We start from the raw sequence: 15,292 nt of genomic DNA, 5'->3' as shown, positions 1-15,292 counted from the left end.
TCTACTGGGCAGTCATTTCAGCTTTGTTCACTGAATCTTCTTTATGTCTTTTTTACCCATTTTTCAGACTTTGTTTGCACAGTTTCAGGGCCCATCAGGGTGTTCTGTTTTTTTTCTTTGCTGAAATGGGTATTTTGGTGGGGGCCTTGTTCAATTTCTAACTTTTTTTTATGGTGGCTCTGAATATTCAGTAGCCAACTCCTGCTTTAGTGCAGTTGAAGAACAGAAGCGTTATGTTTTAATATGTGGTATAGCTCTCATACTACGGGGCTTTTTAAGTATCTGTAAAAACAAACAAAACCCAAACCAAAAATCCAAGCCTTTATGCCCTTAGAACAAATTAAGGTATATTATCTAAATGGCTCATAACTGTCAGGAATGGTAAAGAAATAGCTTCCCCCTTACAGAAATGAGGATGAGATGTGGAGGGAAGGAGCAAACGCAGGGATTTTTTTTTCCTTCAGAAGGATATTTTTTTGGCCATCAAATTTGCGTAACATACTTTTTCATGTTTTTAAAGAAGAGGATACACATTGTTTGCTATCTCTGCAGTAGGAGTACATTCATATTTAATCATATGTAATGAGGGGGTTAAGTTGCTAAAGCTACTTCTAGAGTTACGACTTGAATTGCCAAAACTGTTCAGGGTCGAAGGAGCCTCTGACAGTTTTATCTAAAGAGTGAGGACTGGGGGGGCAGATTAGAAATAGCAGCAGTGGGAGCCTGCTTCCCTTTCCCGTTCTTTCTGTGGAGACTTGTTTAATGATGTGCAGTTCCCAAAATTTTCTCTATTTTCTTTTAAATCCCAAATCACCAAATTTTCTCAGAATCCATAGGGGCTGGAGCAGCAGGAGCCGACAGTGTTCGGGTTGTGCCAGTGGAGCTGAGCTCAGAGAAAGCCCCGTTTTCCTCCCTGTTGGGTTCGAAGGAGCGCGGGTGATCTGCCGCCCCAACGGGGCATCTGCTGGAGCTCGCAGGGCTGGCGGAGCTGGAGGCTGCTGTGCCCGGTGCAGGGAGGAAGGAAGAGACGTGGAAATGGAGAGCAAGAAGCAGCTTTGATGGAGCTTGATCCTCAAGAGTAATGCTTGCTGTCTTCCTCAGTTTCTCTCCGCCTCCTGGGGCATTTCTGTGGTTTCTGCAGCCACAGCAAGGCTCCCACTGCTGCAAAGCTGAGCCCCTTTTTCCCCCTGTTTGCAGAGAACAGTAACTCCTCACCGAGTTCCTTGGTTATTGTGGGTCCTGTTTTCTCGGCCGCTGACATTTCTCTTCCTGTGTGAGGACCGTCTTCCACCCCTAAGCCGTACACTCTCACACGTAGAGGCTTTCACCCATTCTCTGAGCATCTCTTTCTTTGTTCTCATTTTCACCACCTCATGAACGGTTAATTATTAATTATGGTGTCCTTCAGAGTTTGGGAGTCTCAGATACAACCCTAAGAGAGTACAGAGAATACAAGCAGTTGTTACTCAGGTTGCATAGCAGCAAAGAGAAAAATTTAAAAAATCACCCCATAACATTCGGGTGCCAGCACGGAAAGGCTCTGAAAATGCTGCGTGGTTTTCCTCACGTGCTTTGGAGCCGCTCTGCCGGGAGCTCCCGCAGAGGCTGCTGTGAGTGGGCAGTGCCCTCCCTGCCCAGGCCATCCTGACGTGGAGGTACCCTGCGTTTCATTTCACTCGCAGGGTGCAAGGAGGCCAGATGCCCTAAGGCTTGGTTTCTAACAAGCTGGTATTTGAGAGCTGGTACAGGAGTAGAAAGGAGTCCATTAATGAAAAAGTGATAAAATAGGTATTTCTGCAGGCAGCATTCATCATCTAGGGTGTCATCAAGATGTGTAATAAAACATCAAAGCAATGATCTGTTTACAAAAGCAAAGAAGCTCTTAGCAATAAAACTGTTGCCATTACTCACCAGCGCGATACCTCCTGATGGTCTGCTGGCTGAGAAAGCCTTGGGGAACCGAGGAGAAACTTGACCTTGTCATGTGAAAGCCTTGGTGAGCTTGCTGTGTCTCGATGCTCGTTTTGTACAGTCCTACCATGCTCAAAGTTCAACAGGTGGTTAGCACTGCTTGGCCACGAGTTTGGGGTATTGTGGGAAGTAACGATACAGGTGTCTTTTCAATTACATTGTGTCACATTGCTTGCGTACCATTTACATATTGCCAATATCTGTGCTTTTAATACACAGGGGGGAAAGATAAAACCAAGATTTTTACTGGATAATGTATTTTTTGATAAATTGATAACATAGTTTGTTGCTAAATTTTTTTTGTGAATTTTTTTTTTTTGCATTTGCTGTTAGCAGTAGGAGCTGCTGGCCACACTAAGCCCGTAATAGTATGCTTGCACAGGAAGAAGCAGCCGCTGGTCTGAAGTGCGATGAGCAAAACAGCCACAGATGAAAGCACTGAGAGTTGAAATGACTTTTTCAAGGTTACCCAGGAGGTCACTGGCCAAGCTCAGCTCTTGTCCAGTGACGGTAGTCATCTCTTCTCTCTGTTGCTAAGTAGCGTTGACCAGAAACCTCCAGCACAATTGGATGGATCTCTTTATCCAGACAGTTAAATGCAGGTCAGCAGTGTGCGCAACAGAAAGAAAATAACGATGCTGTTTTTGGCCGGGTGGCTTTATGAGCTGCTAGACATGCCTGTTTTCTCCACATCATACTGAGTACTGATGAATGCCTTTTTGATTTTGCTTGGTAAAGGAAGAGCATGTCATGTATTGTAGCTTGGGTGCAGTAGCCTGACAGTGAGTGTAGGAGCTTGGAAAAAAGTATGAAGGGCTACAATGAAAGTTAAGCTCTGCAATATCTCTTTTGTGTATTTTTCTCTTATACTCCAGTTCGAAATATCACTCTAATAGCTGCCATGGCTAAAATAAGAAACATCCTGCTTGTCTAAGAGAGAATAAATGTACGAGGTGCACCCTTGTTCATCTTCAAGTGCAAACAGCATGTAATCAGTCATACAACATGCAGAGATCTAAAGAAGGATGCTCACAGCTTTCTTGCACCCTAAAAAATAATCATTTTTGTCTTAAGCAGACCAGATTAGGATGAATAAACTTATTGTTTTAGCAACATTTAACACATGTTTTTGGTTTTTTTCCCCAGTCTGATTTCCCTTAGCGATAGTTCCATGCAAGCTCTCACTGAGAAGTCTACTAATTTTGGCACAAAGTCACCCGAAGCCCACAGGCAAGTTGGTCTATCATCCACTGAGTCAAATCCTATGTGTCAAACCATGTTACAAGGCAGCTCAGTATCTTCTCTCCAGTTTTAGCCTTGAGTTTTATTTTCTCTGCACTCTGAAGTGCAGCTGTGTATGTACAAAAGTCGTTTTCCTAAAGACTGTTCAATCATTTTCCTGAGTTTAGTGCTCCTAGTATAATATCTACTACATAGCTAAAATTAACAGTAATTTGTTTTTTTCACATTGCACTACTATTTCTGCATTTAGCTTTTTAAACTTATATTCAACTTTAATTTTGATGCACAAACCTACATACATACATACAGTAAGCCTGTAACCAGACTACATTAAAAATGATAACGTGCATCCCATGGTACCAGCAGCGGTCTCTGGGAAGGAGTGCATTATCTTCCCGATGCTCAGCTGGACCAGCATGGCAATGCCGTCTCTCACACACTCACTTTCATCACGGTACTGTGCCGGTCCTGTCTGCCTCTGCACATTTCCAGCATCTGGAAGAGAACATACAGCAAATTACAACAAATTTTACAGGTTGAAGTATTTGAAATGAAATGGGGAACAACTGTACAGTACAACGGACGACACTGAAAAGAATCAAGCGGAAATATTGCTGAAATACACAGAGAGATATTATTTTTCGTGTAAAAGTATATGAAAATATTTAATGATAGTGTAATATATTGTAGAATGAAATAAGAACCAACCAGATGTGAACAAATGTGCTTTGGCACTGTGATTTTCTTCCTCAAAATCCAGGATGTGTTTCACTGGAGTGATCGCTCAGAAGAAACCTTCCTACTACTCCTTACTTCTTAAGGAGAGAAATCCAGTTATTCCCCAATAGGTAGCTTGTAGAAGTAAGCAATTCATCTCGGAGGACCTTGAGACGTGGTTGATAGGCTGAATTTGTGTTATGTATTTTATTTTGAATAAACAGCACTTAAGGCCTGAAGAAAATGAACTGAAATCCCAATGTATTTGGAGAGAGCTCTGAAACCAGACCTGCAGCTGTTGGTTGTCTGATCTGGGTTCAGTCATTCTGGGTTCTGTCCTCCATCCCTGACAGAGATGGCATACCTGAAAAACCTCAGGGATTTCCATTTAAGATGTGCTAGGTGTGCCATAGAAGAGTCAGGACACTGCTTCTTGTCCTTACCGCTGCTCAGAGCCAGCGCCAAGAAGGACTAATACTCTCCCAGCCTCCGATCTGCTTTTCACGGTGGCATCCTGGCTTCTCCAGAAACGGTGCAGGGCACAGTTCATCTCATGGATTTTACAGCCTTACTGCAAGATGGGAATAAATATGCCCAAGAGGCCCTGGTCTTTCTCTACTGACTGTAAAGGGAGCCATGACAACCAGCTCAGCTGCAGACATCTGTATTCAATTAGACGAAACCCAACTACCTGCTCGTACAGCGAGACTTCCCTAGGCCTGTGGAAAAGGCTTGAAGCTGCTCATGCTCGTCTAATGCTCATTTGCTTCCTGTCCATTTTGGATGTGTTCGTCCAAACGTCATGCTCTTTTACTTAAAAAGTCATTCTAATCATAGCAATATGTCTGGCCTAGAAGCATTTTTTTCAGAAAAAAATGTTGGATGGAAATTTCTAGTGATATAGATCTGGTGGTGGTTCAGTTTGATGTGCAGCAAGGTTTGGGTTGCGTGATCTTTTTACGGTATTTTTGTCTCTTAGCATAACTGTCATCCGTAGTCCATTGTGTAAGGTTTTCAACATTTTTCTCCTTCTCTTTTGTCAGTTTTCTTTACTTTCATATCACATTTGTTACCTATTGGTGTTTAAATTATTGGGAACCTTGATAACAGAGGATTGAACATGTGAAATACTTTTGATGTCACAGCTAAAAAGGTGTCTATACAATTCTATTTTAACCTTATTTAGTTATCTGCAAAGTAATAGGTCGTTAAATCTGATAACAAATGTGTCTTGCATCAGTTTGAGTACTACAGTTCTTCAATTTCCATCTTTCAAATGAAGGCAAGGTTTTGGAAGTTGCAGATTGCCAATCAGTGGTTAATTTTTAATCCCTTCTTTTTGTGTATGCACAGCTGCTGAGAATCAAAAGTTTTTTTAGAAAGCTCACAAATATAGCTACTTATTTGGATTAGGGAGGGATGAACAGCTGAGCTGGAAATCGGAAGTATTATGCTAGTTTTGCTGAACGAAGCTGAAATACAGCAGTTTTTTATTTCTTTACTTTTAGTAGTTGTATTGTGTTCTTTGTAAGCTTCCTAGCAACTGCATAGCTTTGTCACACATGGTGATGTTATAATTATGTTTTAGTATGAAATCTGTGATACGTGTCTTGACAGTGTCATGCAAATGCAGTAGTGCTGAAGCCCAGGGACTAGTTAGGCAGGGCCCCTCTCTTGCTACTTGGATAAAGTTTACTCTGACACACAGCTGAACAGGGTTTAAGGAAGCTCACAGCTTTTGTTTATAATTTCTAGTTAAATATGTTTCACACACTCAATTCTGTCCAGTGCATAGATACAGTGTTTCTCTGCATAACCCGGTTCTGGATTGCTAAAATCTTTTAGTCCATTTCAGATCTCTGTCAGACAAAAAGTGAAGCAAAACAGCCCATGGAGGTCTGGAAGTCTCTTCCTCCTTCTCTGGGAGTTCAAGCTCCATTGATATGGAAAATACCCATGAGAAGGCTGGCTTTTGAATACCTCTCCACACTGAACTCTGCCTGCAGGTGTGGCATATAGCGTAGTGTCACATACCCACACTGTGACAGGCTGGAAAGACACCACCTTGTTTTCCAAGTACATTATTGTCCCTACAAAGAAAGCAAAAACTCATTTTGAGCTCAGCTAACAGAGACATTTGCTAATGCAGGCAAGCAGATGTTCCTTAATAGGTTTAGCTTTTCCTACACGCAGTATCCCATTGTGAGTAGGTTTGTGGGGATCTTTGTTCCTGAAACCAGACTAAATGGAGAAATTCCAGTTCAGACAAAGCAAATGAAATCCTTTGCTCATCCCAGTCACTTGCTACCTAAGAGCTGGGAGGAGTAGAAATGGCAGTAACTCCTCACTGAGGAAAAATACTCTTCTGCGCCAGAGCAGAGGAAATTCTGCATCTGCCCCCGTCTGGTACCGCTGCCTGTGCTCCTCCTCATTGTTAGATTGCATTTTTATGATATCTCAGCACTGCTGCATTGCTCTAACAAATGCTTCTCAGCAAAGAATTTGCTTTGAAACTATATAAACTCGGCACACTCCAAGAGAATATTTCCAGTCAGACACCTCTGGTTGTTTACAGTTCATCATTTAAGAGTATTTTATGTAACAGCAATGGTTTGTTTGGTTTTTTTTAGTTTTCTCAGCTCCAGCAGTGGGTATGGGATGGCTACAGTAAGGCAGCCACGGGGTCGTTGTGTAGCTCTGTAGGTCGGGGTAGACGGGGACGCGTCTAAACCGCTGGACGTTTCACAGGCACCCCTTTGCTTTCTGACTGCTGTGCACAGGTTTCCATGCGGAAAGCGGGTTGTGGGGCAGATGCTGAGAGCAGCGCGGTGTGCCCGGCTCTCCTGCCAAGGTGGTGACTTGCCACACATCCCGGCCCGCGACTGGAGAGCACGTGGGGTGGGCGGCACACACGTGGAGTCTGCGCGTGCCGTTTCTGCCCTTCGCAGAGGCCTGCGAGATCTGACCTTTGCACCGTTGCGGGGAGGTGGGAGGTCAGAGGCTGCCTGCATAGCAGAGGGGACAGCTGCTCACCTCCCTTCCCAGGCAGGTGGGACAGCAGCGCGGGCAGCAACTGTCCCCTCCCTTCCTCCAGCACACTGCTTAGATGAGCAGAGTATGACCTGCGGGTTGAAATCTGCTGCAGGAAAAAGCCTTACATGGCTTTTTTCCTTAAAGGGAGGTGGGGATCAAGAGTGTGACTCCGCTCACATTTCAGGTCCTTCTGTGCTTCTTGGAAAGCATCTCCATGCACCATCTCTTCATCAGTGTAGACTGAAAGGTACACATGTAGCTCTGTGTCGTGCCTTTCTAATACAGTGAATTCTTAACTTTAGTAATGCTTCAGTGTAATGTAAGCAACCAGAGTTGTTCAGAGGGGCTCTGTGAACTCTCCCTAGCCCAGCTGATGCAGCTGATGCGGGCTGACAGCGGTTCGTTGCTGTGCAGAGCACAGTGGCTCAGATTCTAAAGCCAGCAGTCCAGGTTGAGAGGAACCCCCGTCATCATCACAGACCCCTCATCCGTGAGCTGTGGGGGACAGGCTGTCATCCATTAGCTCTACGTTTTGGCCTAACTAGGGCCTAGAAATGTAAGGTGATGGAGGAGTCATGAAATTACTGCAAGGGTAACTACCACTGCTGTTCAGTTCAGCTTGAATTCGGGTCCATGTTCTCATTGGCGTTAGCTGGTTTGTTGCATAGCATAATTGTCAGATTCATCCAACTGACTTTTTTTCATAGAATGAGTTCTGTTTGCCTTAAAGTAATATGCAATGTTTTATGCTCTTGCCTATTTTTTGTTCCAGTAAGGCACTAAACACTGTAAGGTGTAAACCTCCACAGGTTTGTTATTCTCATCAGCAAAGTCAGTTTACCCCTTTATATTGTTATATTCTCATGCGTTTTACTGCATTTTTTTTTAAGCCTCATAAAATACCAGTATAACAAAAGTACTGTATTGGCATTTTCTGTTAAATGAAAAAAAATATTCCTGTGCCCTTCATATCCTGCTAAAGATCATACATATTTTTATGGATTCTTTATCAAATTATGAAACTAGTCCTCTTAACATATATTCACTTATGGTCTGAAATAATATGGGGTTCTTTTTATGCCACTTCGATTTTCATTAAATTTTTATATGTATAAATTTCAGGGAAAAAAGGTCATTGCTTGATTCAATATTTGGCAGATGCTCTTAAACATTCAAACCCATGCTGTTTCCTGAAAGAAGCAAGTTAGCTGTTGGGCCTTTAACTCTGCTCCTTGCATGTGCTGGATTGGGTGGCAGACCTCCTACTTGTGCTAAAACCGTCACTTTGCTACTAAATTCCTGCTGGTATGACAGGGTGGAGCTCGAACAAGAGACAAGTCTGGCGGCCTGAGTCCTGCCTTCTGCTCTTTCATTGACACTGGCTGAAGAATTGTGGCAGATACAGTATAAATGGAAATGTTTATTTGTTTTCAGAGACATATTGACCAGAGGAAATGCAATCTATCTAGCTTGGTCCTGAGAAGCAGCAGTATGTTAAAAATGTCAGATGTATAAAATGGGGTTAAATACTTCACATATTTTGGCGTAGAAAAATATACTGTGAATACTAGAAGAGTTATTAACGGCGTGCTGTGCACATAGCTGGTGTAACAAAGCCCTTACTTTCTGTAGTTTAAAGGTTGATATAAAAGGATCTTTGTTTTGTCATTACCTTAGTCTTGATTTTCAGTGTTTTCTACCATTCAGATCTAGCAGAAGAAAAAAAATCAAATAAAATGTGAGAAGCTGAAGAGAAACTTGTGACATAGTCGAGGAAATCATATTAATCTTGGGAAATGGTTAAATAGTCTTGCTGTTAAAAAGCGTGTGCTAGAATTGGTGATAAATATTGTGAGGGGCATATATTAGTTCATAGCATCTCTGGATTTACAATTTAATATGTATCGTGCTTGAAGCACATGTAGTCTAAGTACTGAGGTGCTGTTAATTTCTTTGGATAGCGATACGTTGATAAATGCTCTATTCTTAAGCAAACCGTGGGAGTGAATGATCTGACTCTTATGTTTGCCTTAAAATCCATTAAGAGTAAAGTCACATTTTAAAACCCTGTGTATCTGTAGAAATCTCTGTTAAATTTACTGCTAAGAACCTTCATAAGAAGGTCTTTGGGAAGCACTCTCTCTAGAGAAAATCCTGTTGATTTAAATCAAGGGCTTTTGAAAGGGGACTTGTCCCTATCAGTTTTGGTGTTTATTTGTTTACAGCCTAGAAAAGGTAGCTAGAGATGAACAAATGAGCCCTTCAAAACCTTTCTGTGGAAAACATGCCTTGTTTTAACATCATTGGAAAGACAGTACCAGGTTAAGACTCTGAAGCATTGGTCTTTCTTTAGCTGAAGCATCTATTAATATAGCTGCTTCTCGTAATAAAGAGGGAGGTCTGGAGGGCTCGGAGCGGCGTGACGGAGAGGGAGGGGATTTAGGACTAACAGGTGGTCCTGAGACGTGCTGGCTGACGCTGAGCTCACAGCGAGCGCACTCTGTGTGGGTATTCATGGGCTTTCCTCTGTCTGGATACATGTGTCTGTTGTTCCTGGTGTAGCTGTGGAGCCCTTTCGGCTATGGCAGTAAGAAATGACTTGAGGAAAACCATCAGGAGGATAGCACGTTTTTTTTACTGGTTTCCTAAATCGTTGAGCAGTTCGAGGAGGAGAACAGTAAAACTTCTCTGGAAGTCTGCTGGTAAGTCTGCTGCTATGTTTCTTAAGACATTTTTTCCTGCTAAAAAGACATTCAAAGGGAAAAATAATTTATTTCTGTTCAGCTCGTTAACTTCTCCAGGCCAGCATCGTTAGCATTTTTCCATTCTCTGAGGCTCATTGGGCAAAACTGTAAAAATAGTTTGGAAATGCAATAGAAGGTTCATTAGGCTTGGTCAGATGAAGAATTCTCTTGCAGCTATATAATTTATTCATATTAATATTCATGTCACTGATATTTGATGTCTTGTTTTTGTAGACCTTGTTTCTCCCTTTAGATGTGTATATAGGAGCTCTAACGTGACTCAAATACCTGCCAGAAAATTATTTGGAATTGCCTTAATCTGTTAATTGATCTAGAAGGCTGTGTGAAGACAGAATTGTCTGAAGACCTTAACACATTTTACCAGCGTTCACAGAAAGCAATGGGCGGCTTAGAGAGGGCTTGTGTTCAGCAGTGATGCACTGTCCTTCATTTCCATTTTATCAGCTGAAATGCAGTACCGCTCAGCTCACCGGTTAGTAAAAGGCATTGCTCCTAATGACAACTCAGTGCTTTGATCCTTGTCCAGTCCTGGCGGAGAAGCGTTTGCATCTCTCAGATCAGCATTCTCATAAACACCATGAAAGCCCAAAGGCTGTTGTGTCCCTCTAGAGTGGTCTGTTAAAGCTGGGGCTGAGGTGTATTCTCAGGGGACGGGGCGGAGGAACACGTGCTGCCACAGCTTCGGAAGCTGGGTTCATTCTGTTCTTCTTAAAGGACTAATTATACAAGACTGGTTGTCTTTTGACAAGGACTGTTTTGACTGAAGTGGTGAACTTGTCAATTCTGCAAGTATTACAACATTAACACCAAATTTCCATTTGCGTGGGATGGGATTTGGGTCAGTTCTGCAGCTGAGCGATTTAGTGTTGTACTTCAAATAACAGATTTGTCACTCTGAGAGGGGAAGGCCAAGTAGGACCATCTGAAATCTGTCACAGAAACGTTGTTGGGCCACATATCTAAATGACATGTGACTTCTTCCCATGTGAAGGAGTCCACGAGTTTCAAACATCCACTGAAGTTTGTGGCTAAATTTTCCTTGACTAAAACTAGAGCTTTAATTAACCTCTTGTTTGAATATTGGTAATCTCCTAATACATCAGATCATCTTGAGTTCTCATAACACATCAGATTATTCCTGCATCTCTTTTGTTACTGTAAAAGCATAAGTGGCTCAAAAGTATCAATAAATGTTATTGAGAGGTTTAATTGCTAGCTGAGTTACACACATGTGAAATTGTTTACACGCCAGTTATCTTTTCGCTCAGTACTACAAAAGAATCGTTACATCTATGATTTGTAACAAGAAACAATGTGAACTTCGAGTGCTTTCAAAATAATACTTTTTGGGTTTTTCTCACATCTCCCTCTACATCTAGTGGTTTGAATAAGAGTTGCCTCTCTACCCCATTTTAATGTATGTATTAGCATCTTTTTTGAACTGAATTTGTGAATAGTGTCAGAAGTGCCCTACATGTCCTTTCCTACCTGTGCAGTGAGACGATTATCACAAAATTGTGGTTTCGGTGGAAATGTGACATTTTAGCACAAGGTTGCATCCAAGCAGAAAAAAACTCAGTGTGACAATTCAACTCAAACTTCTCATAATTTTACAGAAGCCAATCTCATCAAGTACATTTGTAATAAACTGGAAGCTGAAGCCCTGGTGCTCCTCTCACAGGGGAGGGGATACAGCTCCTGTTTGCACGGGCAATTCCTATTTAGTCTTTACAAAGACAGCAAGTGGTATGAAACCTTAGCTACACTGAAGTCCATGAACATTTCTGCCTTTTCCTTGAGTGGCCAGAATTTTGCTTGGGTTCTTGAGGAATTACCAGGTTACTCACATGCTTCCTTAACTCTGAAACACCATGTTTTTGTAACTTTTAACCAAGTTGCTCTTCTGTTCTTCTGCGAGAGTTCTCCAACACATAAGCCTAGTCTGAGCAGTGCTGACCACCTCGTTACCTTGGTACACAAAGAGATTTACCGTCACCTCCAGCATACTCGAGTTTTCAACCTCTTTCTATCTCTGTCTTTCTGCCAGTTTTTGCTCCTGTGTTGGCACTAACACAGTTTTCTGGTTGGGTCAGCCAGGATGAGCCAGCAGAACAATTCTGCATTGCTAGGCTTGTTCCACAGATGAACAACCCAGCAGATAATTAAAGCTTTCAATAATACTTACTGATAGTTTTTAGCCACTTATGCTGTAACAAATAAATTAATGTTTTAACAACAACAAAGCCGAAACTTTCATGATGTGGATGTGTTAGGAAGAGTAGAGATTACATTTTCTAATACGCTTTGTCATAGATTTTATGATATCATGCATCATTTGAACCAAGCGATGGGCGCTGTGCCTTGGCACAGTACCCTCAGACTTGTTGCTTTCATTCTGCTTCTGTCACTCCGTGTCTCAGGGTGCCTTGACCTTGGTGCCTGGTCCTCTCTGCCTGACCCAGAAACAAAATCTGCTGACGCATAAAATTAGTTTTTAAGTAAGTATGACAATGAAGTTAGTACTGCTGTGAGTCACTGTGTTCAGAAAGTTGCATTTGATGCGATTTTAGAAAGAACTATCAAAACATAGTTAGGTTGCTGTACCTAAAAATCCTTAGTTTTCCAGCCTGTCCTTGGATGGATACTTTGGGATTGTTGGTCACAGACTACTGCCTACAGCTAACATGCTCCTTTCTAAGCTCTAAAAGAAGGAAGAAAATTCGAGGGTGCTCTTTAGTAAGTGGTTTGATTAAATTACTTACTGAAGGACTAAAATAACGTCTTAGATGTAGTTCTGAATATACTAAATATAGCTGATAATATTTTAAGTGCCTTTAGTTTAATCATGGGTATATAACATCTTATAAGAAGCTTAAACTGAGGTATGTAGTATTTAGGGTTTTGTAGCCTTTATTTCTTTGAAATGTGTTTGGATTTTTTCCTACTACATCTTCATAGAATTTGTGTTGACACATCATGTGACTAGAAGTTTTATCATGATAAAGTACATAACCAGAAGTCAGGGAGGGGTACTGAAACACAAAGTAATTAGAAGAAATTATCATAGAGGGCCATGATAAGACTATAGAAAGCAATGATCAAAAAAATCACAATAGACAAGTAGCTCCTATTTTCTCTGTCTTAGAACAGAGGAATAAGGTGAGGGGTGACAAATGTAAAGCAGATAAAAGCAATTTTTTTTTCATTTTTTGTTCAGCAGGTAATTAAATTGTGGAACTCATTACCAGAGGATGCTGCTGAGGTCAGGACTGTAACAAGATTTAAAGAGGGTCTGGAAGAATAAGAATATTCAATATTATGACAATTGAAGCTACAAGAAAAGCTTTGAAGGAGACATAAATCTTCTTGCTTCAGGGTTTAAGCTAATTTTTAACAATTAGCGTTTAGTTTGAGATAATTTTGCGGCTCAGATCCCGCAACTGTTGTTTCTTGCGTTTTTTTCCGAAGCAACTAATACTCACTCCTGGCAGAGGTGACCTCATGAACTGCATTGATTTAAACCTTTATGACATTTTTCGGGCTGATACAGGAGAAAAGCAGATTTCAGACCTGTTCAGAAAAGCATCCCATAATATCCCGTGGCACACACGAAAAGCACAATGCTTGCTGTCGTTTTTTTTTACTTTGACAAAACTGCCCCAGTGGCAAACCCTGCTTGCTTTGAAGTAATTCTAATAAACAAGTAAATAAATGAATAAATACAGCAAATTAAGTCAGTCTGAGGTGGGCAATTTTGTGTAGTCGTGTTTCTTGCCAAATCCTACTGGCTCATGTTCTCAGCTCTCGGCTGGGCAGGGTTCTCATCAATTTGAGCTACTGTCCTGCTAGGTACGTTGGAAGGCTCTTTCAGAGGGCAGAAGGTGAGAATTTATTGACAAAATAACTGTATTTCACACAGCCTGAAGTTGATTTTTATCCTTCACTGTTGATTGGGGGTTTTTTGTGACTTTTCTGCTCTAGTATGTTACCCCTTTAGTCCTTCTCTAATGTTAAAGTTAGTATTTTTATTGATTTTGAAGGATTTTTGGTCAGAATGGTCAAGCGTCCACTATAAAATTATGTTTATGTAAGAATATGTGTTATGCATATAAAATAAATGGAAGCATGTACAGAGGTATGGTGATATCCCTTAAACTTGCTACCTCCTAAAAGAATTCACATACAAATGTTTAACTGATCAGACAAAGAGAAAAGTCAACCTTTGAACTCTCTCTGCAAAATATATCGAGCTGAAAAAATACATCTATAACACATATGGGAAGGGAGAACATAATTTTAGTGTAATACGTCAATTTAGAATGGGTTAGTTTAAAATATTTGTGAATTAATTTCTTATTTTCATATTTGGCCAGCTAACATATGATGGCTGATGCTGTAAGCACCTGTGTCCGTATGTGACCTCTTTAATCGGGTTATTCTGGGAATAGTTTGGGTGTGTGGAGGTAGCATACCTAGCGTTTGTGAGACTACATAGCTGGGAAATTAATGAACAGGTAATGCCGCTGTATTGCTGTGTTCTTGTCAAAATTCAGTCGGTGAAAGCCACTGCCTCCCCTTCTCCCTCAGGCCAGCGGCGTGTCACAGCTCTGTGGTCCCCATAGACAGGTCTGTGTCTCCTGTGCGGATACCTGCCACTGTCCAGGGAGCACCTATAGGTCTCCTGTCTTTTTAGTAAAAAAAAAGTCCTCACAGTTCACTGAGCCCCCAGTTCTCTTCTGAGGATCAGCTGCACTGTGCATGGGAGCAATGCTCTGTGGTGTGGTGGATATGTCAGGCCAAGTGAGGGTTTGCAGAGCTTGCGGAGGGGTACTCAGAAGGAGACCATCCATCTCTGGGAATGATGGAGAGTTTTGGCCCAGCACAGATGATAAATGGAGCGTAGGGGCATTTGGCAACTGTGGCTCTGGAGCATTCAAGCTCACATGGGTGGACAAGATGGTTGCCTCCAAGGGAATATCATTTGAAGGATTATTTAGCTGTGTTTGGGAGAGGGAGCAGAAGGACACTGTCTCAGTGGAAGCCAGCTTGGATGTAAATCAGTTACATTTAAACCTAACACGGTAGCAGAGAAGATGAGCTTCTGACTGCAGGTGGCTGTTCTGGAGCATGGATCCAGCAACACAAGGTCGCGTCTTGCTGGGACCTGCTGGGGTTGGTAACCAAGACTTCTGATCCAACTTTTTCAGGCTGTTCTATCTGTTTATTTCCTGAATGTCTAGTTCATGGCTATGATTTACACAGTGCTGGAGGTGGGTAGGATACTGCAGCAGACTGGAAGCAGGTAGGAGATGATGGCCTTTTACCATCAGACCATACATACACGTTTTCTACCTGCATTAGGACTCGGTGCAGTACTTTCAGTTCATATGTGTTCATCGACTTTGGACATTTCAGCCCATTTGATTTGAATGTTCTTAATCGTCATTTAATAACCTGTGTCCAGTGTTCATGTAAGAATACATAGATTATTAATGGAAGTGTGCCATTTAAAGATCCTCTGTGTTGTGAAAGCATGATTTCAGTTTCTAGTCTCCTTTTCAAAA

Source organism: Platalea leucorodia, assembly GCF_965183815.1.
Source record: "Platalea leucorodia genome assembly, chromosome: 4".
Taxonomy (NCBI): domain Eukaryota; kingdom Metazoa; phylum Chordata; class Aves; order Pelecaniformes; family Threskiornithidae; genus Platalea; species Platalea leucorodia.
The sequence above is the reverse complement of the archived record's forward strand: the minus strand, read 5'-3'. Positions refer to the sequence as shown.